The sequence below is a fragment of the Vombatus ursinus genome, unplaced genomic scaffold (genome assembly GCF_900497805.2).
Source record: "Vombatus ursinus unplaced genomic scaffold, bare-nosed wombat genome assembly UNPS02014841.1, whole genome shotgun sequence".
In the NCBI taxonomy this organism is placed as follows: domain Eukaryota; kingdom Metazoa; phylum Chordata; class Mammalia; order Diprotodontia; family Vombatidae; genus Vombatus; species Vombatus ursinus.
In genome coordinates this window covers 33614721-33638363 of record NW_020954619.1, presented here as the reverse complement: position 1 = coordinate 33638363, position 23643 = coordinate 33614721, and positions in this window count along the sequence as shown.

Below are 23643 nucleotides of genomic sequence, written 5' to 3'. Positions count from 1 at the left end.
CAAAACAATGGCAAAAGAGACACCAACCCCTAAATGTACCCTAAAATCCTGAGAGGGTGTGTGGTGGAATCTAAGAGAACAGCCTGACTTTGAGAGAAGGTCAGAACATACATTCTACCTTTCTATATTCTAATTCTACATTTTGCTATTTTATTTCTGCAAAAACTTTTACATTTTATTATGGTCAGAATTATATTTTATTTTTTATAGTTTCCTTTATCTCTTTAAGATGAAGCTCAAGGACTATCTTCTGCATGAAGTCTTTCCTGATCCCTCCCACTTGCAAGTAATCTCACCCTCAAACAAACATTATTTAACTACTTCACGTATATTAACATTTATAAAATTTATATTTATGCTGTAAAAATGTATACTTACATATGTACTTGTTCTCTCTCCTCCATTAGAATGTAAGCTCCTTGTAAGTAGATATTGTTTCATGTAGATTGATTTTATAAAATTGTCTTTTATCTTGGACTATTTCCTTTATATCTTTGCCATAGTTTTGAAAAATACCTCCTCCAACACTCTTTTGTTTTTTAATGGTATGACCTCATATATTCAGGTAGAATATCCATTTGGGATTTACTGTAATTTATAAAGTGTAAGATATTGTTTTAAACCCAAGGACTGCCAGACTGCTTTCCACTTTTCCCAGTAGTACTGGCTATAAGAGTCCTCCCAGAAAGTTGCTTCCATTTTTTTGAAAATCAAGACATTTGCCTCCCCATTTCTACCCTTGACAACATATCATCATAACAGCTTTGAAAATGTTTTGAAATGCATTATATCAAATGATTCTTGCAATAGCCTTTTGAGTTGGGAAGGGCAGAAATCATTCCAAATTTACAGATTAGGAAACCGAATGCAAATAAATTGTTCTAGTGGGTAATGGCAGTAAAAGCCATAGACTACACCTACTTCTTCTAATATTATTCTAGATAATATTTTCTTCAAATGTGAATGCATATAGATAATTAATATTAAAAATACATATATCATTATTTTAACTTAAATAGAAAAAAGAAACATTTGATGGGTCATGAGTATGATTACTAATTAATTTTAGTTATTCAAGTAGTATGACCACTGCTACCTTAAATGAATGTTCAAATTAATGTTGGAGGGGATGTGGAAAAATTGGGACACTAATTTATTGTTGGTTGAATTGTGTGAAATTGATCCACACATTTTGGAGAGCAATCTGGAATTATGCCCAAAGAGTTATTAAACTATCTATACCCTTTGACCCATCAATATCACTATTTAGTCTATTTCCAACTATGGATTAGAGAAAAAAGGAAAAGAACCTATATGTTCTAAAAGATTTATAGCAGCTCTCATTGTGGTGGCAAAGACCTGTAAATTGCAAGGATACCCATTAATTGGGAAATGGCTGAACAAGTTGTGGTATATGATCATGATGGAATACTATTGTGCTATAAGAAATTATGAGCTCTATGATCTTAGAAAAACATAGATAAACTTGAACAAAATAACACAGAGCAAAATGAGCAGAACCAAGAGAAGATTATATATAGTAACAGCAATACTGTTTTAAGAACAGTTTTGAGCAAATAAGTAATTTTGACTATTATAAATACCTAAATTAACTACAAAGGACCTATGAAGGAAGCTACTATCTGCATCCACAGAAAGAACTGATAAATGGATATGTAGAATAATTTTTAATTCATATATATATAATTCTATACATCTAATTACATCATATACTTACATATATGTATATAACACATATTTATGTGTAATCATAGCCATGAGGGGGAGAAAAAAAGAAAAAAGAAATTTACATGATGACTTTATTATATATTTAAAAGGAATAGCAAGTTGTACATAATAGATTTGCAGTTTCATGTGCAATCATTTTTATTATACTAATGGAAATGCTTGTTTTATTCCATAAATTAAAAATAAAATAAATATTTTAAAAGAAAGAAAGACAATTATTTGGAGCTTTCAAAAACAAAACAAAACAAACAAAAAAAAAATGACAAACTGGAGCCCTCCCAGGAAGTATGACTAGATTGGTGAGAAAAATAGAGCGAAACACAGGAGAATTTGTCAAAAAGGAAAAAGAAATTGGGGACGCTTATTCTGGAGAAGACTTATGGGAGTATAATACTTAATATAAGTATTAAAATACTTATACTAGCTCTTAAGTATTTTAAGAGCTGTCAAATGGAAGAGGAATTAGACCTGTTCTGTTTGGCTCCAGAGGGTGAAAGTAAGAAGAGTGGGTGGAAACTGCAAATAAGATAATGCTCATTGAAGGCTGACATAAGGAAAATTCCTAAAAATTAGAGCTATCCAAAATTGGAATGAGCTGCCTTAGATGGTAGTGTATTCCTCATCACTATAGTTCTTTAAGTGAAGGCTGAATGATCATGTTTCCCAGACTTTGTAGAAGGCATTTCCTGATGGAATTGAGTTGGATTCAATGACCTTTTTATGATGACTTATTACAAGCACAACTTGTTGTAAGCAAATTAAATGTAAGAAAATTGCATTTTATTTAAAAAGAGGAAAAACTAAAAATGATAATTTACCTACTAAAAGAATAGTTTTTTGCAATATGTATATATATATATATTTTTTTTTTTTACACAGCAAGTGTTTCTTCTAACCCCAGCACAACATAAAATCAAATACTCTTTTCATAACTTATTTATTTTATTAAGGGAATTAGGAATGTCATCTTGATCAATCTATTAAGTTGATAATCCAGATGCTTTGAAATGTTTGTCTTCTCTAGAAAACCTAGGATTGATTCAGTTTTTCTTTTAAAATCTTCAACTGGAAAATTCCAAAGGCAGAGCCAAGATGGTGTAGAGAAGCATTCAGTCAGACTTTCTCAACATTCCCCTCCATAAAAATCTACTATGGTAACAAGGAAGATCAAGACATTGAAGAAGATGTTGAAGTCAAAATAGCTTACAAGAAAACCCTCTAAGGGAAAAAAAAAAGTAAATTGGACACAAGCTCAAAAAGAACTCCTGGAAGAGCTAAAAAAAAAAGTTTGAAATCAAATAAGAGTGGTAAAGGAAAATTAGGTAAAGAAACAAAATCAAAGGAAGAAAATTTTGATGAAAAAAATTGCCATCTTGGTAAACGAATCAGAAAAAATGCTGAAGAAAAAAAAAAGATAAAAAAAAACAAAATTGGCCTAGTAGAAAAAGTAATTACAAAAATTCACTACTAAAAACAAATTCCTGAAAAGCAGAACTGATCAAATGAAAAAAGAGGTAGAGAAGTTTACTGAAGAAAATAATTCCTTAAAAATTGGAATTCAGCAAGTGAAAGCTAATGAATCCAAGAGACACCAAGAAATGATAAAAACAAACTCAAAAAAAGTCAAAACAGAAAAAAATATGAAATGTATCATTGAAAAAAAAGAACTACAAAACAGATAAAGGAGAGAGAGTTTAAGAATTATTAGATTACCTGAAAGCCATGGTCAAAGAAAGAATGTAGACATGATATTCCAAGAAATTGTCAAGGAAAACTTCCCTGATATCCTAGACCCAGAGGGTAAAATAGAAATTGAAATAATCCACTGATCAACACCTGAAGGAGATCCCAAAAGGAAAATTCACAGAAATACTATAACCAAATTCCAGAGTCCCCACATCAAGGAGAAAATAATTCAAGCAGCAAAAAGAAACCATTCAAATACTGTGGAACACTGTCAGGAAAACACAAGACTTAACAGCTGCCACAGAAAAGGAATGAATAGCTTGAAATATAATATTCAGGAAGATAAAAGGGCTGGGATTACAACCAAGAATAACCTACTGAAAAAACTGAGTATAATCCTCCAAGGGAAAAAATGGATATTTAATGAAATAGAGGGCTTAAAAGCATTCCTGATGAAAAGATCAGAGCTGAATAGAAATTTTGACTTTCAAATACAAGACTCAAGAGAAGCAAAAAGGGTAAATACGAAAGAGAAATCATAAGGAACTCAATAAGATTAAACTGTTTACCTTTCTATCTGGAAAGATGATTCACATAACTTCAAGAACTTTGTCATTATTAGGGCAGCTACATACAAAGAGGATATGAAAGTGAGTCAATTAGGTTAGGATGATATTAGAAAAGATCACCTGGGAGAATGGGGAAGGGAAAGAAAGAATGGGGGAAATTATCTCACATAAAAGGTATGCAAGGAAGAGTTTTTACAGTAAAGAGGGAAATGGAGGGGATAATACTTGAACCCACTCACATCTAAATTGGTTCAAAGAGGGAAACACACACACACACACTTAATTGGTAATAGAAATCTACTTTACTCAACAGGGAAGTAGTAAGAGAAGATAAGACAAGAAGAAGATGGTAAAAGAGAGGGCAGATAAAAGAAAGCAGCGGTCAGAAGCAAAACAGACTTGAGGAAGTCTGGGATGAACTTAGCCATAAAACAGAAGTGAATTGGAAAATGGATTAGAAACCAGAATCCAACAGTATGTTGTCTACAAGAAACCCACTTGAAATGGAGAAACAAACAGAATTAAAGTAAGGGGCTAGAACAAAATCTATTATACTTTAGTTGAAGTAAACTAGTGGGGGGAGCAATTATGATCTCAGACAAAACAAAAGCAAAAATACTTAATTAAAAGTGTTAATCAGGGAAACCTCATCTTGCTAAAGGGAACTATAGATAATGAAGTAATAGCAATATTAAACATATATGCACCAAATGGCATAGCATCCAAATTCTTGAAGAAGTTAAATGAATTACGGGAAGAAATAAACAATAAAACTATATTAGTAGGGGACCTCAATTTTCCCCACTAAGAACTAGATAAATCTAACCACAAAGTGAACAAGAAAGAAGTTAAGGTGATAAATAGAATCTTTGAAAAGTTAGATATGACACATCTCTGGAGAAAACGAATGGGAATTGAAAGGAGTAATACTTTATTCTCACCTATACATGGCACCTTCACAAAAACTCATCATGTGTTAAGGGCATAAAACCCCCAAAACCAAGTGCAGAAAAGCAGAAATATATTGTTCTCAGAACATAATGAAATAAAAATTAAATTTACTAAAGAACTATGGAAGCATAAATGAAAAGCTAACTGGAAAGCAAATAATGTAATCCTAAAAAAATGACCAGGTCACTGAACCAATCATAGAAACAATCAATACTTACATTAAAGAGAATGACAGCAATGAGACAACAATGGGATTTAGCCAAAGCAGTATTTAGGGGAAAATTTATACCTCTAAACATGTACATCAATAAAAGAGAGAAAGAAGAAATCAATGAATTGGGCATGCAGCTAAAAAAAAAAAACAGAAAAAGAACAATTTTTTAAAACCTCAATTATGCACCAAAATGGAAATCCTGAAAATTAAAAGAGAGATTAAAAATTAAAAGAAAGAAAACCATTGAACTAGTAAATAAAACTAAAAGCAAGATTTAAGGGAAGAAACAATAAAATAGATTAACCATTGATTAATTTGATTTTTAAAAAAGAAAGAAGAAAACCAAATTACTAATATCAAAAATAAAAAGGGTGAATATGCCATGAATGAAAATGAAATTAAAGCAAATATTAGGAGTTGTTTTGCCCAACTATATGCCAGTAAAACTGACAATCTAAGTGAAATGGATGAATATTTAAAAACTAAACTTCCCAGATTAACAAAAGAAAAAAAAGAATACTTAAGTAACCCTATTTTGGAAAAAAAAATTGAACAAGTCATCAATATGCTCCCTATGAAAAAATCCTCAAGATCAGATGGATGCACAAGTGAATTCTACCAAACATTTAAAAAATATTAATCCCAATATTATAAAAACCACTTGAAAAATAAATAAGAAGTAGTTCTATCAAATTCCTTTTATGACACAATATGATTTTGATAATTAAACTAAGGAGGGGAAAAAAGAGGGGGGAAACTATAGACTTTTTTTAAAAATGAATATTGATGCAAAATTTTTAAATAAAATACTAGCAAGGAGATTATAGCAATATATCACAAAGATCTAAACTATGACCAGGTGGGATTTATATCAGGAATGCAGGACTGGCTCAGTATTAGTAAAACTATCAGCATAATTAACCATATCACTAAAAATCAGAACAAAATCATATGATTATATCAATAGATGCAGAAAAAGTCTTTGATAAAATATTCCTGTTCCTATCAAAAACACTAAGCATACAAAAAGTATACAAATCAATTGACCCTTTCTTAAAATAAGAAATATCTATCTAAAATGAAGAACCAGCATTATCTATAATGGATATAAGATAGAAGCTTTACCAACAAGATCAGGAATGAATCAAGGATGTCCATTATAACCACTATTATTCAATATTGTACTAGAAATGCTAGTTATAGCAATAAGACAAGAAAAAGAAATTGAAGAAATAAAAAGGCAATGAAAAAACAAAACTATCACTCCTTGCTGATGATATGATGGTATTCTTAGAGAATCCTAGAGAATCAACTAAAAAACTATTTGAAATAATTGACTTCAACATAGTTGCAGGATACAAAATAAATCCACATACATCATTAGCATTTCTATATAGTACCAACAAAACTCAGCAGCAAGGGACAGAGAAATTCCATTTAAAATAACTGTAGACTTTATAAAATATTCAGGAGTCTACCTGCCAAGTGAGATAAATTAATATAATATTGTCATATCAATAACTAATTATTTATTTGTGCTTCATTCTTTTTCTTCTATTTTTGTTAAGACCCCACTCCTGAAAAGATCAGTCACTTCTCATGCTAGGTCTTAAGCTATTGCCAAAGTAATTGTCTGTGGAGCTCTATGAAGTTATTTCACAACTATGAGTTGAGGACTAGAGCACCTGTAGGATCATTGATATGGGAGATAGGAGACACTTTAGAGATCACCAAATTCCCTCCTTCAAAACTATTATTTAATCGAAACTTCATCTGGCAAACATCCTACTTCCAGTGGTATAATACTGCCTCTCTCCTTTTTTTAGCGATTTTGTCAAACAACTAATATGTAAGATTGTATTTTATCTGATCTATTGATGAATAGATGTTTTTAATGAGTCATTTTTCACTGGAATAGATTTTTAACTGGATATTTTTACATTTTAAGAGCATATAGCACTAAGATAAAAATAAATAAATAAAACACTGAATAAGTACTAAAGAAAAGCAAAATACTTATACAATAAATGATGTTAAAAATAAGTTTAGTTACAAGTTTTAATTTATATGAAGCTGTAAAGTTTGTAAAGTACTTTCCTTGCCACAAGTCAATGAGGTGTATAGAGTAATATTATGCCCATTTTATAGATAAAAGAACTGAATCCCAGTGTCACACAATTAGTAAATGTTGGAGCTAGAACAAGCCCAGCTCTTCTAACTAGTTGCCTGATGTTTTTGCTCCTACCCTGAGCTGCCCTCTCAAGGTGGCATCAGTTCTGAATGGGGAAATCATGTCTGACTAATTTTTTAAAAGATATTTATTGCTACCTTTTATTTTTAAACTATCTATATTTCTCCCTATATTACTCTTCCTTGTTTCCAAAATGTTACCCTTTATTATATTTTTAATAGAATAAGAGAAAAAAAAGTTCAGCAGAACCAATCAACACATTGAAAAGATCTGGTTCTATATGCAATGTTCCACATCTATGGACCTCTTCCTCTCCATCCCACCCTCTACCTCGGCAAATGAATAGCAAAAGATGCCTTCTTTTGTCTGTCCTTTTGGGACAGGTTTGTTCTTTACAATATAATGTTACAGCATTAAGTTTCAATTGTTTAAACATTAAGTTTTAATTGGGGGAGAGGATTCTGGGAAGATGGCAGAGTAGGTCAGAAAACTTTCAACTCTTCAAATTTCCTCCACCAAAAAATTGTGGATCATCACCTCAAAGCAGCAGAAATAAAAACAAAGGAAAGCAGTTGTCTTCCTAAGACAATTTGAGAAGACTTCAATTAAGATCTGACCTCCAGGGGTAGAGATTTGGCCTGAGTGAAGTGCAAACACCTCTGCAGAATCAAACAAGCCCTGGAGACAGCTGGATTTAGAGGCAACCTCAGCCTTAGAAACTTTCATCTCACCTACAGGACACTATGGGGGTTCTGATAACTGAGTAGAAGATTGAAGGATCTTCCACTGTTGAAGGACACCAAGCACAGCTGTGCTGACCAGATGCATCCTGGGCTGTGGCTACAGGAAGGAGCTATCTCACACCTGATGAGTGTGGCAGCAAGGGGCAGGGACCCTTTTGGCTAGGGGCACTTGCAGAATCCCTGGTTTCAGTTTTAGGGCAGAGAGGACAGCTATAGTTTGCAGCCAGCAAAGAGCAAGATCATTTGTGGAACAGTGTGGCTGGGAGTCCTAGCTGTGACTTAGAAGTGGAAAAGAGAGCTCAAGGTTGGGCCCTGAGACAGACCTCAGAAAAATAACAGTAAGAAGAACCTGAAGCTTGGGACATCATTCTCCATACCTCAGGACTACAACCTGATTACACTGATAGCCACTAAAAACAAAATAAAACAAATGAATTAATTAAAATGACTAAGCAAAGGAGAAAGAACCCAACCATAGATATTTACTAAAAACAAAATAAAACAAATAAATTGATTAATTAAAATGAGTAAGCAAAGGAGAAAGAACCCAACAATAGATAGTTACTATGGGGATAGAGAAGATCTAGATTCATATTCAGAGGAAGATAACGGAGCTAAAAAAAAAAGCCACCCCTTTTTCAATGAGAAATGTCAAATGGTCCCAAGCACAAAAAGAGTTCTTGGAAGAAATTAAAAAGAACTTTAAAAATCGAATAAGAGAGGTAGAGGAAAAAAATAAGAGCAATCCAACAAAATTATGAAAAGAAAGCCAACCAACTTGAAATAGAGAATCAAAAACTTAAGGAAGAAAATAATTCCTTGAAAACTAGAATTGGGCAAGGGGAAGCTAATGATGCTCTAAGACACCAAGAAATCATAAAACAAAATCAAAAAAATGAAAAAATAGAAGAGAAAGTGAAACATCTCATCAGAAAAATAACAAATCTGGAGAAAAGATCGAAGAGAAACAATATAAGAATAGTCAAAGTACCTGAAAATTAAGATTAAAAAAAGAATCTTGATACAATATAACAAGAAATTATCAAGGAAAATTGCCATGATGTTCTAGAACAAGAGAGCAAAGTGGAAATAGAAAAAAAAAAATCTACTGATCACCACCTGAAAGAAATCTCAGGAAGAAAACTTACATGAATATCATAGCCAAGTTTCAAAGTTTCCCTCCTCTTGCTATTTCTGAACATTCTACTTAATTCCTGATCTATATCCTGCCACTGTACCCAGATGGCTCCAGAGGAGTGAGGCTGTGACTTTGCACAGCCCTCCTCATTTAAATCCAATTAACTTGCAAATCATGACATCACCTTCCTGATGTCATGGTCTTCTTCAAGAACAAAGGACAAACAATGAACAAAGCTCCCAGGTTAAGGAAAAAATATGGGGAGCAATAAGAAAAAAACAATTTAAATATAATGGAGCTAAAATAGGAATTGTACAAGATCTAGCAGCTACTGTATTAAAGGACCAATAGGTGTTAAAATGTAAAAATATCCATAGAGCAAAAGAGCTGGGGTTATGACAACAGTAACTTACCCAGCAAAGTTAAGTATAACTGAAGGGTGCAAAAATGGATATTTAATGAACTCAAAAACTTTTAGAGTTTTTGACCAAAACCCCAGAACTTAAGGGAAAAACTTAACATATAACATCCAAAAGAAATATAAGATTAAAGTCCAATTATAAGAGACTCAAAAAGGTCAAATTATTTACTTTGTATGTGTGAAAACATTAGCAGTACTCACAATTGTCATCATTATTTGGGTAGTTTGAAAGAAAGTGCAGGACGACCTGAGTATGATGGGATTATTCTAAAAAAAAAAATCAAACCGCGTAGGGAGAGATAAAAAGGAGTAATTATCTCATACAAATGAGCCATAAAAGGAAAAAATGATACAGAAGAAGCTAGTGGGGGTAAGTCGGTAGTGCTGGAACCTTACTCTCATTGGGAATGGATTAAAGAGGTAGCAATAGATATATAGATAGATAGATAAATATGTATCTCTCTCTCTATATATATATATAGAGAGAGAGAGAGAGAAAGAGAGAGATGTGTGTGTGTATGTGTGTGTACATATATGCATGTATGTATGTATTCTAAATTCAGAAAGAAATAAGAGGGCAAGAGGATGGAGTAGGGGGAGAGGATAAAGGAGGAACTCTTAGAGGGATGGGCAAGGTAGTAGGTAGAAGTAAAGCAGATGAGTGCAGAGGGATTGGGTAAATATGATGAGGATAGTGAAAAATATGGCAGAGGAAAATACACAAGTATTTGTAAGTTAGAATGTGAATGGAATGAATTTATCCATAAAACAGAAACAGATAGCACATTAAAATTTTGAATTAAACAATATGTTGCTTTCAGGAAACATTATAAAAATACACACAAAGATACAATAAAGTGCTGGAGTACAATTTAGTAGACAAAAAAAGCAGGGATAGTAATCATGATCTCAGACAAAGTTAAAGTTAAAACAGATTTAATCAAAAGTGAAAAATAAGAGAAACTACACTATGTCAATAATATTACTCAATATTATTTTAGACTATTTAAAATACCTAGACAATATAAAATACCTGAGCATATATGTGCCAAAACAGACACAGGAACTATATGAACATAAACATAAAACACTTTTTATACAAATAAACTCTGATCTACATAACTGAACTAATATTTATCATTCATAGGTAGGTAAAACCAATATAATTTTTAAAATGACAATTTTACATAACTAATCTATTTATTCAATGTCATCCCAATTAAATTACCAAAAAAAATTGTTTTACTGAATTAGAAAAAAATAATAAAAAAAGTTAATTTGGAAGAGCAAAGGTCAGGAACTTCAAGGAAACCAGGAAAAAAGATGTGAAGGAAGTAGATTCGGCCATATCAGACCTTAAACTATATTATGAGGTGAGAGTATTATTGAAGTGTAAAAAGAATAATTTTGATTACTTTAAAATTTTCTTGTATAAATAAAACCTATGTAGCCAAGAATAGAAGGAATGCAGAAATTGGGGAAAAACTTTCATAGACAATCTCTTAGATAGCATGTGATTAGGCTGGAATATTGCTGTGGTATAGGAAATGAACTGGTTGATTTAGAAAAACATGGAAAGACTTGGACTTATGAAAGAAGATGCTATCCACCTTGAGAGAAACATACACTTAGTAGCCTTCTTTAGGGTAGTGGAGGCAGGGAAAGGGAGGGGAAAAAAAACAAAGTAAAAAGTGCATAGCAGAGAACAAAAGAAAACCAACATGGAAGCAAAAAAAAAAAAAAAAAGGTTAGGTCTGCCAAGTACATAGCAATTTTTTTTTCTTTTCTCATTTTGTATTTAAGTTTAAAATTTTTAAAAATACAGAAAAAAAGAAAAAAATTTAATTGGTTTTTGATGGTTTTTGTTCCCATTTATATTGTTGTAATCACTACACATATTGTTTTACTGGCTCTGTGTCCTTTATTTTGTATTAATTAATATGTCTTTCCATGCTTCTCTATATTCATCATTTGTCATTTCTTATGGCACAGTAATACCCCCATTACATATATGTTCCATAATTTGTCTCTTTGTTTCCCATTCATTGTTACTTCAAAAAGTGCTGCTATAAATATTTTAGTATACATGGAACCTTCTTGGCAGTGACCTCCTTGAGGTATATGCCTAGCAGTAAAATCTTGGAATCAAAGGGTATGAATATTTTAGTCACTTTATTTGCAAAATTCCAAGATGTTTTCCAGAATAGTTGTACCAATTCATAGCTCCAACAGTTATGCTTTAGTATGTATGTCTTTCTATAACCCCTATAACATTGCCTATTCCCATCTTTTGTCATCTTTGTGAATTTGCTAAGTAGGAGGTGAAAACTTCAGGATGGTTTTAATTTGTATTTCTTTTATAATTAGTGATTTGCAGCATTCTTTCTTATGGTTGTTAATAGTTGGCAACTCTTTCTGAGAACTGTTAGTTCATATCCTTTGATCACTTCTCTATTGGGCAATGGCTTTTAGGCTCACATATTTCTGTTAGATTCTATATATCTTGGATACCAAACACTTACCTGAGAATTTTGATACAAAGACTTTTCCCCCAGTCATCCATTTCCTTTCTGTACAAAAACTTTTCACATTTCATGTAATCATAATTATCTATTTTTATCTTTTGTAATTGCCTCTTTCTCTTGTTTGGTCTATTATCCATAGCTATGAAAGGTATATATGATTTACTCTCTTCTATTTTTTATCGTATTATTTTTAATATTCAGATCATATATGCACTTAGAATTTATTATTGGAATATAATGTAAGATGTTAGTGTAAGTCTAATTTCTGCCAGATTGCTTTCCAATTTTCTGAGCAATTCTTATCAAATAGGGAGTTTTTAACTAGGTAATTTATGCTTACAGGTTTATTATACCCTGGGTCATTGAGTTTAATTATTTCTGATTCTTCCTTCTCTAGTTGGTTTCATTGATCGGCTTTTTTTTTTTTAACCAGTACCTAAGGATTTTAAAGATTGGTGCTTTATAATATTCATAGTTTGAGGTCTGGCAGGCTATTCTATTTCATTCCTATGGTTTTTTTCTCCTTGATATTCCAGATCTTTTGTTTCTCCAAATGAATTCTGTCATTAATTTGTCTATTTCAATAAATTATCTCTTTGGTAGTTAGATTAGTATGGCACTAAATCTGAAAATTAACTTTAGTAGTATTGTCATTTTTACGAAAAATCCAGTCAAGCCATGAGCATCCAGTAATCCTCCAGCTATTTAAGTTGTTCTTTATTTTTTAAGGATCATTTTGTAATTGAATCTATATAGGTATCAAAAGTGTTTTGATAATTTCACAACCAATTGTTTTATGCATTTTGTAATGATTTTGAATGCCAAGTTTTCCCTTCTATTTCCCTTGTTCTTGCCTTCTGGATTTTATTATTTTGTGAAAATGCTATTGATTTTACGGATTTATTTCACAGACGCAACTTTCTGGAAGCTATTATATCAATTAATTTCTCTGCTAATTCCCTAGGATTTACTAAATAAATCATCATACGCAAACTCATCTATTGAAGTTTTGTTTTGTTTTGCTTTGTTTTGTTGAGAAAATAAGTATACATATAGATAAAGGACCACCAATAGAAGTAACTGTGACCTCTAATGTCCCATTTAGCTCTAAATCTATGATCCAGTGACCCAACTTTGAACTTTAGAACAACTTTGCCATGATTGTCAACAAAGCCTCTTTTTTAAGAAATGGAGTCATTTAGGGTTGACGATGCCAAATCATTTGACTTCCATGAATGTCAGTTTCCTTATTTATACACTATGATAACAATAATTATGCTTATGCTATCTATCTGCCAGGGTGATTGGGAGTACAGAACTCTAAAAAACAAACTTCTTAGCCTGATGGATTTGGCATCTCATCAATTTGGGTTTTCCCTCCTCGCGTGCAGATCGTAATACAGCCATGCCTCCACAACCTGTGTAGGCAACATGAATCAGGAAGATTTGGGTTCAAATCTCATCTCAGATACTTAATTAGTTGTGTGACTCTGGGCAAGTGACTTAAAATCTATTTGCCTTGATTTCCTCATCTATAAACTGAGGGTTTAGATTAGATAGACTATAAGGTCCCCTTCAGATCTAAATCTGTGTCACTGTGATCCTATAACTCTTGTCTATCTCCTTCTGTAAACACTCCAACAAAGAATCCACCCAGTGTGCTGGGGAATATAGGAATGAAGAGAATGTTGATTCATTTATGGAAGGACAGAGCCAGTGTGACTAAGGAAAACTTTGAACAGTTCAAGTGCTTCAGTACGTTTGACATTGGCATCAAGGACGATCGTAACTTTCTAAATTTTTTTTGGGGGGGCTAGGCAATGGGGTTAAGTGACTTGCCCAGGGTCACACAGCTAGTAAGTGTTATGTGTCTGAGTCTGGATTTGAACTCAGGTCCACCTGAATCTAGGGCCTGGCGCTCTATCCACTGTGCCACCTTCCTGCCCCAATCATGACTTTCTATATTTTATTCCTTATATTGACCTGAGTGAACCATGAATATGATTATTTTTATTTCTTCTGTTTTCTTTTCATTAAACATATATTATTGAATTTAATCAATCAATAAATATTTATTAAGTGACTATTGTGTGTCAGGTACTTAGTAGACAGGCAGAAACAGAGAAAATAGCTAAAGTCAAGAAATGGAATGTATTGTTCATGAAACAGCCAAGGCCCAGTGTCACTGGACTGAAGGACATATGATGAAGAGTAAGGTGTAAGACTGGAAATGTAAAAAATTCTGGCTTATGAAGGGTTTTGGATGCCAGAGTATCAAGTTGATAACAATGACCAATGTTCTCTCCAAGCTGCAAGACAGACATAACATGATTTGTCTCCTTGTCCAGCTCCATATTCTGCAAGTTTAGTTGAAGACAAATAGCACTGACCTTAAACAAGAGGAGTGTAGTATAACAGAGAAATACTTGTAGTGGGAGGCAAGACAACCAACTGCATTTATTCTGTAACTCTCGAGTTAACCATGAGCAAATAACATTACCTTCCTAAGTCAGTGTCCACATCCTTAAATGAAGTGGTTGGATTAGATGATCCCTTTGGGCTCTGTTATTCTAAATGCACTGTGTTAAAATTGTGAAATCAGCAAAAGACATATATGGCTACACGTAAAGATACAAACCATGAATTTAAGATCATACTTATGGGATCTTATATCTAAAATTAGAAAAGACTTCAGAGGCCATCTAGTCCAGCACCTTCAATTTACAGATCAAGAAACCTGAGTCCAGGACAGTTAGGTGAATTCATTTTGTGCATACTTGTACATACATGCAGTGTCCCCCATTGTAATATAACCTCGTTGAGGGCACGAACTGTTTCTGATTTGCATTTGTATCCCAAGAACTTAGCACCATGCCTAGAATATAGTAAGTGCTTAATTTATGCTTATTGATTAATGTCAAGGCAATGTTTATTACACAGTTAGTAAACATCAAAAGCAGGAATTGAACCCAGGTCCTCTCAATCCAGAATCAGTGTTCTTTTCACTATACCATGCTGCTCCTTTGGTCAATTTTCTAACTTTAACTAGCAGTTGGACAATACTTTAGGGTCTGCCATCACGTAACTAAAGAGTAGGAAGAGAGGCAAAAGACTCCTATTTAAAACATTTTAATGTTTGGTTGTTGTTTTTTTTGTCATTGCACTTTTTTATGTTTAATATGAGAATATTGACTCACTCATGAGAATTACTCTCAACAGAGTTCTAGCAAAAAAAGATATTTTCCTGCTTCCCAAGCATAAATTCCCCATTGCTTAGTCTACTTCTTGTTTTTGTGTTTGTGTCATCTCTATTTGTATTACAAGTGTCTTTGGAGGAGAGCCAATGAAATGCTTGGATTTGAGAGATGTAGTATCTTGAATAAGGTACAGAAAGGAGGTCATCGTCACATATTGCAGTGTATATTTTGAGGGGAGTCAAGTATAAGAATGGTAGAAAGGAAAAAGATTATGAAAAACTTTGAAAAGCCAATTTGATCCTTGAGGCAATAGGAAACCATTAGAGATGACTGGCGGGCAGGGGCGGGGGGAGTCTTGTTACACCTGTGTTTTAGCAAGATCAATTTGACAGCTGCATTGAGAGTACATTGGAGTAGGAACTAACATGAAACAGAATACCAACCAGCAGTCTTCTCCAATAGTCCAGGGAGGAGATATTACAGGCTCGCATTAGGATGTCAGTAGTGTTAAAGGAAAGAGAGATGTTATGATGATAAGAATAACAAGACTTAACCATTCATTGAATAAATAGGTGAGTGAGAAACTGAGGATGATATTTAGGATGTGAGCTTAGACGACTGAAAGGATGATGAAACCCTTGACAGCAATAGGAAGAGGGAAGGATTTGGGGAAAAAGATAATGGGCTCAGTTTTGCACATGTTTAGTTTAAGATATTTATGGAACTTCTGGTTCAAGATGTCTAAAAGACAATTGGAGAAATGAAACTATAGGTCAGAACAGGAGTTAGGGCTGGATAAGTAGATTGGAGAGTTGTCTGCAAAGAGAAAATAATTGAAACATGGAAGCTGATGAGGTCACCAAGTGAAATAATACTAGAGAGAGAGGAGAACCCAGGACAGCCTATATGCTAGGTGATACAGAAAGGGTATATACTTGAAAACATATACTCACAGACAAAAATAGTTATTGTGGTGGGCTTTGTTAGCTGAATACACTAGGGAAACCTGAACACTCTTTCTGATATATGCAAAATGGTGGCCGGGGTAAGGGTAACTCCCCACAAGGAGCCCATACTTACTGTTCAAAAGGTTTTTGTATGGTTTATTTCAACCCCAGTGATGTGCTTGCATCTTCATCAAGAACTGGAATCAACTAGTCAAGGGACTGAGAATATTTCAGCAGACCAGTCAGTCTGTGATTGTTCACGTAGAGCAGAGGTCTGTCACTATTAATGTCATTTTAATAAACTTCCAAGAATACTCTTGTGTTATAAGAAATTTCAAGACCTATATGAACTGATATAAAGTAAAGTAGGCAGAACCAGGAGATCACTGTACATAGTTACAGCAATATTGTAATGATGATCAACTATGAAAGACTTAGCTAATCTGATAAAGACAGTGATTTAAGACAATTCCAAAGGACTCATGAAAAAAAAAGTGTGTGTGTGTGTATATATATATATATATATATATATATATGCTATTCACCTCCAGAGAGAGAACTGATGAAGTATAATTTTGTCACTTTACTTTTCTTCCTTTTTTTTTTTTGCAACATAGCTAATATGGAAATGTTTTGCATGATTTCACATGTATAATTGATATCATGTTGCTTGTCTTTTCAGTGGGTAGAGGAGGGACTGAAGGGAGGGAGAGAATTTGGAACTCAAATTTTTTTAATGTTAAAAATAAATAAATGATATATTTTAAAAAAATAAGTTGTCAATGTCTTATCTCTAGGGAACTGTGAAGTAGTGATTTTCTAAAAACTTAGATGGGGTGGGGTATTATGGTAAGACCTCCTCATATGCTTGGCTTATTTATGGCTCAACAATCTCAAAGTTTTGGTAAGGGTCCAAGAGGTTTCTGGTCTCTTGTTGATTTAGCAGATAGGCCTATGTCTTAAATTGCATTATCTCTATTTCTGCTCTTCCTCGCTTTCAGAAATTACCAATTCATGAAGAAAGTAATATTGATTGGAAGCAGTTTTATGTGGTAGGAGTCACTCTGTTTCCTAAATCATGTGGCATGGACCTTCCTGTCCTTACCTTGGTCATCCTCTAATTCCTAAGGTTACATATTTATAGTTCTTTGTCCTTGCTCCCACCACCACCACCACCACCACCACTACCTCTGAGTGCTTGTTGCCCCCTGAGGAATTTTATATGACTAGGGTGACATCTGGTCCTGGAAGGCATACTCCTTTCTTTCAGGCAGTAGTTTCCTATCATGTAAAGGTCATTAGTAGGTCCTTATCTCTGACCATAAAGTCAGTCATTGGGTCCGCTTGAAATAACAAACTATTTCAAGATGGATCAAAGAAACATGAACCAAGGTTTCAAAACAATTGAAGTTTATTTTTTTTTGAGTGTTCTATTTTATTCTTTTCAGACATAATTTCATACACACAGAAATACAGAATCTTAGACCTGGAGAGGACATTAAAGAACAAGAACTAGATTTGGGATCAAAGGACCCAAGTTCAAATTTTGGCTCTGCTAATAATAATAGCTGGCATTTATATAGTTCTTTAAGGTCTGCAAAGTGCTTTACAAACATTATCTCATTTTCTCCTCAAAATAATCCTGGGAGGAAAGGGCTATTACTATTCCCATTTTACAGATGAAGAAACTAAAGCAGACAGAAATTAAATGACTCACCCAGATCTAAATGTCTGAGATTGGATTTTAACTTGGGTGTTCCTAGCTGTCTATGCTACTTGCTGTTGTTTGTTCTCCATTCTCAGAGGACCAATGACCTCAGGAGTGTGATATCTTGACTTGCAAGTGAGTTGGATTTAAATGAGGCAGAGCTGTACAGAGTCATCAGCCCCACTCTCTCCTCCAGAGTCATCAGAGTCCAGTGGCAAGACATAGATGAGGATAACTGGTGATGATCCAGGATGCAGTGGAGAGACCTTGGCTTTCTCGGGGACTTAGTTTGTCTGAGGTAACACCCATTCAGCAGTTAATGGCTAGGTAAGAATTGAGGTAAAAGATGACCTACTTTGCCTTCACAAGAGAATCAATCAGGGAAGGGGAAGACCCTCAGAATCAACTGCTATTTAAACTCACTCTGAGCCATCAAAACCCAAACATGAGCAAGTGAGACTTGGGCTGGGGCCTATTATTGTCCAATCAGTGAGAGCCAGAGTGATTTGGGTTTAAAGGCATAGTCAAGTAGCTCCATTTGAATCTCAATGGGCCTTATCAAAGTCTGTTTTTTCAGAGCTAGGTTTCAAGAAATAAATTAAAATGCTTCTTGCTACATGCTTGACATAGGACAAGTTGTTTAATTCAGTGTAACTTAGCAAACAATTATAAAGTGCCTCCTCTGTGCATGACAATAGGGATAAAAAAGTCTTCTTCATCTTCCAGAAGTTCACATTCTATGTGAGGTATGCAAATAAACATAAGGAATAGTAGAGAAAGATGGGAATCCTAGTGAGATTAGACAAAGCACTCTGAGAAATTTGACCTGACAGAAAACACTAACAAACTGAAGAGCTCAGGAAAGTTTTCATAGAGGAGTTGATAACAAAGCTGAGCTTAGGAGGAAGGTAAGAAGTAGGTATTAGGAGGGAGTACATTCTAGGCATAAGCGAAAGTTTGTACAGATGAACAAGGGCAGGGCATAAAATGCCAAGTTCTGGGAATACTTAATAGACCAGTTTCACTGAACCTAGAGGATATGAAAGAGAATGTCAAATAAAATTGAAAAGATAGTTGGAGTTAGAGCCATAAACATAGTGAAAGACCTTAAATGTCAGACTGAGGAGTTTGTATTTCATCCTAGAGGAGAAAGGGGAACAATGTAGAGTTCTGAAATGGAATGTGATAGCCATCGGACCTGTACCTTAAGAAAATTATTTTTCCATCTGTCTGGAGGATGGATGAAAAGGGGAAGATATTGAAAACAGAGAAGCCAATCAATAACAATAACTCACATTTATACAGTGTTTTTAGGTTTGCAATTGCTTTACTCATAACAAATGTGAGATAGGTATTTAAAAGATCTATCCTCATTTTAAGTGTGAGGAAACACACAGACTCAGAGACTTCTTAAGTAACATGTCTAAAATTATACTAGTAATGTCAGATCTAGAATTTGAAATAGCCTCCTGACCTTTGACTCAGGGTGATGATCAAAGCATTTCAGTTTTTTGGGTCAATGTGAAGTAGCTCTGGTCCCTTAGAGTCCCTAAAGTACAAAGATGGAAATGACTTGGAAGAAAGAAATGAATGTGTTACCAATGATTTGAAGGAAGAAATAGAAATGATGCTCAACGATGAGCAGGTTACACAAAGCTTGGAGAACTATATGATATAGCAGGTGATAACAATCAATGTTTTAAATAGGCTGAAATACTGGGTCAAAGCCTACCAAAATAAAATAAAATAAAACCTTACATTTAGCATTTAAAAATTAAGTATGTGGTTATAGGTTAGGAGAAAAATGACTGAAGAGCTTTTTATACCTAAGAAAAATGTTTTGTTTTGGGTTTTTTGCTGACTCCAAACTATTATCAGCCTACAGTTGGGTACAGCAACTAAAAAGAAACTGATGTGATCTGGGGTTTCATTAATAGAAATAATGGATCAATGGAGGTAGTTCTATTGTGTTCCTGTCCTGCTTAAAGAGTACTACGTTCAGTCAGGGGCCCTGCTTATTAAGAAGTGTGTTGACAGTCAGTGTATGTCCCTTATGAAACAGTGATTTTCCTACTCTGGAAGGTACTTCAGCAGAGGCTACTTAATCCCCTACCAGGGATGTTGTAGCTTCAAGAGAGGTATAATGTCCAGGACTCCAGAGGTGATAGTCCGGTTGATCTCTGCCCTAATAGACCACATGAGTAGTTTAGTTCTGGGCACTGAATTTTAGGAAGAATAAGGATAAACTGGAAAGAATGCCTAAGCTGACCCTATATGTAATTTGGCTTAGAAAACTTAGAAGGGACATGATAGCTGTGTGGAAGTATTTGTAGGGCTATAATTAGGAAGAAACATTAGGCTTGTTCTGATTGGTGCCAAAGGGCAGAGCTTGAAGCAAGCCTGGAAGTTGCAAAAGGGCAAATTTAGGCTTGATATCAGGGAAAATTTCCTAACAATTAGAACTTCCCCTAAGTAGAACAGAAAAAGCAAGGAGGCAGAGTCATTCCCCTGTTCAAGCAAAGGCTACACAAGGGCTAGTTATTGTATATGTTGTAGAAGGAATTTATATTCTGATACAATACTACTTTGTGATAAGAAATGATGAGCTGATTAATTTTAGAAAAACTCAGAAAGACTTGCATGAAATAATGTAAAGTGAAATGAGCAGAACCAAGAGAATATTGTATATAGTAGCAGCAATATTGTTCAAAGAATAATTGTGAATGGCCAAGTTATTCTGAGTATTATAAATACTCAAATCAACTACAAAGGACCTATGAAGGAAAATGTTATCCACCTCCAGAGAAAGAACTGATAAATAGAAGTATGCATAGCATGGTTTTACACATATTTATAAGTCTGTGTCAAATGATGGCCTTCTCTAGTGTGACGTGGAGAGGGAGGGAAAGAGGCAGTTTGGAACTTACAATGTAACAAAAAAAATTTAATTTAACTTAAAAAAAAGAAGATGGAATTTATGTTCATCAGATTGATTTCAAGTTTTTGTCCATAACAACCCTAGGTACAGTGCCAGCCGTAGAGTCAGGAAGACCTGAGTTCAAATTCAGCCTCAGACACTTACTAGCTATGTGACCCTGAGCAAGTCACTTAACCCTGTTTGCCTCAGTTTTCTCATCTAAAAAATGAGAAGGAAATTGGAAACCACTCTAGTATCTCTGCCAAGAAAATCCCAAATGGGATCACAAACAGTTAGACACAACTGAAATGACTGCACAACAACAAAAGTTGAACTAACCGCTCTAAAGTTTGGGATTCTATAGGTAATTCCTGACTCCAAGTTCAACATTAGTTCCACTCTACTGAGTCTCTAATTTAGATTACAAAAGTCCAGGAGAAATACAAGGAGATAATGAACTAAGCTGGAGGCTGGGGTAGTGGAGATAAGCACACAGATTGAGAGACTAGGGGTGGGGGGAATATCAATAATACTCGGCAACTTGTTGAATGTGGGGGAGGAGAGGGTATGAGGGAAGAGGAAGAGTTAAGGATGATTCTGAGGCCTTGTACCTGAATGGCTGAAAGGATGATGGTACCCACAATAAAAATGGGAAAGGTTGGACGATGGCCCAACACAGGAAAAAAAGATAATCAGCTTTGGTCATGTTGAATTTGAAATAATTAGGGAACATGCAGGTGGAGATGTCCAACTGGCAGGCGGTAATGCAAGAAAAGAGCTTTTAAAAAGAGATTAGAAATAGATGTATAGATTTAAGAGTAATCCACATAGAAAATGCCATTACTACTTACGGGATCTTGGGCAAATCACCTGTCCTTCCCGGACCTCAGACTCTTCATCTGTAGAATGAAGGGGTTGGACTAGATGGCCTCTAATGTACTTTGCTGCTCTAGATCTATGATCAAAAGTAAATAAACCCATGGGATCCGATGAGATTACCAAGGGAAATAGCGTAGAGAAAATAAAAGACACAGAACAGAGCCTTAGGGAACGTCTGTTTTTAGGGATCAGGTTACAGAAGATGAACCTGCAAAGAAGACTGAGAAAGTGTGGTCGGACACATAAGAGAAAAACCAAGGGAGCAAGAAATATACAGAAGGAAGAAGTGATCAATAGCGCCAAAATCTTCGAAGAAAAAAGTCAAGAAGGTTGAGAAAAGGCTATCAGATTTAGCAGTTAAGAAATCCCTGGTAACTGGGGCTGGAAGGCAGGTTGTAACTGTATGAATACAGAGAAGATGGACGTGGTACGTTGTTTGGTGTACCTCTCTTACTAATCCAATCAGTGGTCCAGTTTGGCTCTAGGAACTCAGTATCATCATCTGTAGAAGGAACCTGCTGCTTAATATGACACTGAAGGTCCTTTCCAGGTCTAAATCCTTTGATCCTCCAATCTCACCCAACATTTTATAAATTAGGAAACAGGCCCAGAGAGATTAATCACTTCCCCAAGGTCACAAACCTAGCAAGTTTCAGATGATTAATTAAAAGGCTTTAAATAAAATGATTTTAAAAATCTTCACTGAGATTGTATATATTTGCTTCATATCAACCAGTTGATTCAGTTTATGGAGACAAGCAATCATTTGATTCATCAAGGGAAAAGTAATTGGGTAGATCGGTTATTTGGCAGTAGACCCTCCTCAAAAGTCTCAGTAAATTTTTAAAATTTAAACTAGTTGTATTGGCATTGTGTATTTTGAAATTTATTTCTCAAATATTAGTTATCATTAGTATCCAAAGGTAAAGTAGGTTCACTTTCTTCCATTTTAAATTAAAATGAGGTATAACATAAAGTAACAAAAACAAAAACAAAACAATAAAAAAAGAAAAACACTGAATTTAGAGGCAGATGAGCAGGTGTGAGTCCTATCTCTGCTACCAACTAGCTGTTTGACTTTGGGCATCTCACTTTCTGTTTTTAGGTCACAGTTTTACCACCTGTAAAATGAGGGTTGAGGAGGGGCTCATAATAGTGGATATCTAAAATCCTTTTCAATTCTAATTTTCTGTTCTAAGGTTCCTCACAGATCTGACATTCTCTGTTCTAAAGTCACTTCCAGCTCTAACATTCTGTGTTCTTAGATTCTTTCCAGCTCCTATACTGTGTATTCTAGGGTACTTTTCTGAATTCCCACTCTATTGATTTGGGACCAGAAGGCCTTGATCAAATCCTAACTCTGATACTTAGTAGCTGTGTCACACTTCACTTCAGTTTCCTCACTTGAAAATACAAGAGTTGGGTTAAATGATGTCTAAGGTCCTTCCTAACTCTAAAAGGCATGAGGTTGACTCTGAATTCCCACAGCTAGAGGTAAGAGTTAGGGGTTAGCAGAGTACAGAAGAGTTGAGGAAACTCACAGACTTTTTGCTAATATGCATCTATTAGATAGGAATCTTAAACTGATTTAATATCTAGTCTACCTATATGTGGGCCAACTGACTTAGAAATATCTGGAAGAGCCTGAGTTAGAAATGACTGAAAATAGAAGAAATGGGGCCTGTTTCCTGGTAGTATCAACAGGATTAACTAATCAGACCTTCGTAAACTCATAAATTTTCCCACTGTGGTTATTTTGCCCCTCTCTGTAGTGATTAGTAGCAAGCCTTTTTAAACATTACAGAGAG